The sequence below is a fragment of the Caenorhabditis briggsae genome (assembly GCF_000004555.2).
Source record: "Caenorhabditis briggsae complete genome, chrII, whole genome shotgun sequence".
In the NCBI taxonomy this organism is placed as follows: Eukaryota; Metazoa; Nematoda; class Chromadorea; order Rhabditida; family Rhabditidae; genus Caenorhabditis; species Caenorhabditis briggsae.
Window position 1 is genome coordinate 15,074,023 of NC_013486.2, and position 4,543 is coordinate 15,078,565.

Below are 4,543 nucleotides of genomic sequence, written 5' to 3' on the forward strand. Positions count from 1 at the left end.
AAATTCAGAAATTCAGAAATTCAGAAATGCAGAAATTCAGAAACTCAGAAATTCAGAAATTCAGAAATTCAGAAATTCAGAAATTTAGAAATTCAGAAATTCAGAAATTCAGAAATTCAGAAATTCAGAAATTCAGAAATTCAGACATTCGGAAATTCAGAAATTCAGAAATCCAGAAATTCAGAAATTCAGAAATTCAGAAATTCAGAAATTCAGAAATTCAGAAATTCAGAAATTCAGAAATTCAGAAATTCAGAAATTCAGAAATTCAGAAATTCAGAAATTCAGAAATTCAGAAATTCAGAAACTCAGAAATTCAGAAATTCAGAAATTCAGAAATTCAGAAATTCAGAAATTCAGAAACTCAGAAATTCAGAAACTCAGAAATTCAGAAATTCAGAAATGGGAGAAACTCAGAAATTCAGAAACTCAGAAATTCAGAAATTCAGAAATTCAGAAATTGAGGAATTCAGAAACTCAGAAATTCAGAAACTCAGAAATTCAGAAATTCAGAAATTCAAAAAATCCAGAAATTCAGAAATTCAGAAATTCAGAAACTCAGAAATTCAGAAATTCAGAAATTTAGAAATTCAGAAATTCAGAAATTCAGAAATTCAGAAATTCAGAAATTCAGAAATTCAGAAATTCAGAAATTCAGAAATTCAGAAATTCAGAAATTCAGAAACTCAGAAATCCAGAAATTCAGAAATTCAGAAATTCAGAAACTCAGAAATTCAGAAACTCAGAAATTCAGAAATTCAGAAATTCAAAAAATCCAGAAATTCAGAAATTCAGAAATTCAGAAATTCAGAAATTCAGAAACTCAGAAATTCAGAAATTCAGAAATTCAAAAAATCCAGAAATTCAGAAATTCAGAAATTCAGAAATTCAGAAATTCAGAAATTCAAAAAATCCAAAACAGAAATCTTCGAAATTTTTAAAACATTTGAAGTTTAGGAATATTTTTATTTGTTATTTTTTTGAAAGTTCAGAAACTCAAAAATTCCAAAAAAACAAAGATTCGGAAGTGCTGAAGCTGAAGTTCTGAGATTCAGAAATTCGGAAATTCGGAATATCAGAAATTCAGAAATCTAAAATTCTAAAAAATTGAAAATTCCAAAATATTTCGATATTCCTAAATTTTAAAAGTTCAGAAATTTATAAATTCTATGAAACCAAAAATTCAAAAGTTCCTAAAAATTCCAAAAAATCGAAAATCGGTAATTTGGAAATTCCAAAAATCCATAATTCCATATTTCCCAAATTGTAAAATTTCTGAATATTCCAAAAAAAAACTGAATCTTCTGAAAATTCGAAAATTCTCGAAAAATCCAAAAAATTCAAATTTTTACACTGCAAAACTCACTTTTCTTGGACTTTTCCACCAACTTCCCATTCTCCTTTTCTGCGCCCATGTTTCAAAATAATTGTTTTTTGAAAATTCTTAGTATCAAAAAAATGAGCAATGAGAGAGAAAAAATCGGAAGAAGAAAGTGCCGATAGAGTGCATCTCACAAGTGGTGTTTGTGGTCAAATATTTGCATTGTCATTCAACATTTTTTTTGTCATTTTTTCAATTTGTTTCTTTCTTTTTAATGAGATTTGAGGTGTCTGATCATCTGAAGATCACAAGATCCTCGGTTTTTTAGACGAAAAATTGCATTTTTCTGGTCCCAGCCCATCTTTTCCGAAATTTCAGAACCCAAAAATGAGTCTAACGCTTATATGAACCCTATAAAAACACCAAAAAGAATAAAAAAGGTTAACGCAGTCAGCAGGATTCGAACCTACGCGGGCAGAGCCCAATTGATTTCTAGTCAATCTCCTTAACCACTCGGACATGACTGCACACTGAAGAGACGAGCGGCAAGGCGTATAAGAAGGGCGCAGCGTGTGGTGGCGGATAGGAGACGCAGAGAAAGGGGGAGGTTAGACGGCGGTGATGGCGGAGAGGAAAGGGGACACTTTAATGACCCATAACTTTTGCCACGTGGATTTTGGTGAAAAATGGCAAGAGACAAAATTGAAGAGTGCAAAATTTCACATTGAATCATATATAAAAATCATAGTTTTCCGGAAAAAAAATTTAAGACAAATTCATGTTTTTTGATTACTGTAGATTACTTACCATGACCGGTGCCCAATGTTGTCTGCCTGCTCAATTGAGCTTTGAGGGGCGGTCTGGACTCTGTTGATGACGAATTCCCACCTCCATTCCGTACTAGTTCAATTTGATCAGCCATTTTTGGTTTTTGGGGAATCTGAAAATTTTGGAATTTTGAAAAATTTATAAATGCTGTAAGTGATGAAAATTGCAAAAAAAAAACCATGTTTCTAAGTTTTTTAAGAAAAGTAGAGAGGAATCGAAAAATTGTTCAATTTTTTTTTGAAATTTTAGCTTCAAAACTTTCAGACCATTTTTTCGTCTTTGATTGAATTTCTAGGTTTTCAAACATGAAAAAAAAAATTTCCCGCTATTTTTCACCCTAGAATTTATATTTTACCTAACTTTTAAGTATATGAAAATAAGAAAAAATAGGGAAAACTTTTTTTTTTTTTTTTAGCTTCAAAACTTTCAGACCAATTTTTCGTCTGAAAATCGAATTTCTGGATTTTCAAACATAAAAATTTGAATTTCCCGCTATTCTTATGGCCAAAATCATATATTTCTCATTATTCAGGTTGCTAGAAGATTCCCGAAAATAATAATGAAAAAAATGAGATTTTTTTGGCTTCAAAATTTTTTTCTCTGAGAAAAACTACAAAAAAAAAATAGTTTTTATGAATAATAAATAAGGAAAAAGTACAATTTTTCGAAGAATTTTCTAGATAAAATTATGAAGAGGTGTGAGAAAAAGAATTTTTTGGATTTTGGGTCAGGTGAAAATTTTTTTTTAGAAAATTGAATTTTTCATCAGGTGCCTGATAAGATTTATCAGATATAAAGAAAACGTAAAAATTGGAGTTTTCAGCAAGTTTGGAGAATTGAAAAATCGAAAATTTGAAAAAAAAATTTGAAAAAAAAAATATTTTTTCGAATATTTTCTGACCAATTTTTCATCTGAAAAATGAATTTCTAGGTTTTCAAACATGTAAAAAAAGCGGGAAATTTGAATTTTTTATGTTTGAAAAACTAGAAATTCGATTTTCAGACGAAAAATCGGTCTAAAAGTTTTGAAGTTAAAATTTCAAAAAAAAAAGTTTTCCCTATTTTTTCTTATTTTCATATACTTAAAAGTTAAGTAAAACATAAATTCTAGGGTAAAAAATAGCGGGAAATTTGAATTTTTTATGTTTGAAAAACTAGAAATTCAATTTTCAGACGAAAAATTGGTCTGAAAGTTTTGAAGCTAAAATTTCAAAAAAAAAGTTTTCCCTATTTTTTCTTATTTTCATATACTTAAAAGTTAGGTAAAACATAAATTCTAGGGTGAAAAATAGCGGGAAATTTGAGTTTTTTATGTTTGAAAAACTAGAAATTCGATTTTCAGACGAAAAATCGGTCTAAAAGTTTTGAAGTTAAAATTTCAAAAAAAAAAAGTTTTCCCTATTTTTTCTTATTTTCATATACTTAAAAGTTAGGTAAAACATAAATTCTAGGGTGAAAAATAGCGGGAAATTCGAATTTTTTATGTTTGAAAAACTAGAAATTCGATTTTCAGACCAAAATCGGTCCGAAAATGTTGAAACTAGAATTTCAATAATTTTTTTTCGAAATTTTCGAAAAAGTGAGAAAAAAAGAATGAAAAAGAACAGATAGATATTTTTCTTCTCATTTTTTTCTTGTGGTTTTCAACAAAAAACATAGTGTAATAATATGTTTTTTTGTTGCAAAAAGAACAGAAAAAAGAAGAAAATTTGAAAATAGTGAAATTTTCCAAAATTCAATTTTTGGAACATTGGAATTTTTAGAAAAGTTTCCGATTTCTGGAAAAATTTTAAACATTTATTCATCATTTCCAGTCTGAAACTTTAATGAAATTCAACTTTTTGAGTTCCAACTTTTCAAAAATTTCCAATTTTGAAAAACTTTCAAACTTTTTTTTGTACTCCAAAAATCAAAAATCTGGGCTCTTTTTATTGCAAAATTGAATTTTTTTCTATAACCCGAAAATTGAATGAACACAATTTTTCTCTCTATCTCTCAGAAAAAAAGAAATTTTCTGCTTTTTGGTGGCCACCAAAAAGCAAGAAAGTATTTTTTTTTGAGTTTTTTGGAGCAGACAAAAAACAGAAAATTCCAGAAAAAAATGGGAAAAACAGCTGAAAATTTCAGACTGACAAAAAAATGTGATGCTGAAACCATACTAGCATCCGGCCTTGCCGGGCCTTTTGTTTTCTGGAACTTTGGATTTTTGCCGAATTTTTGAAATTTTCCAAATTTTTCATTTTTTAGATTTCCGAAATTCGGAATTTCTAAAATTCAGAAACAAAAAATTATGGATTTTTGGAATTATGCATTTTTTTTAACTTTTTATTTTCCGGAAATCTTGATATTAAATTTTCTGAAAATTCTTTTTTTAAAGAATTTCAAAAATGAACA

General features: G+C 28.1%; 1 non-coding gene across 1 annotated transcript; it reads right to left on the reverse strand.

The window, feature by feature from the left end:
• Positions 1 to 1,766: 1,766 nt before the first annotated feature.
• On the reverse strand, positions 1,767 to 1,848 carry CBG28589. Its single transcript has one exon. It is a non-coding gene (tRNA).
• Positions 1,849 to 4,543: the final 2,695 nt, after the last annotated feature.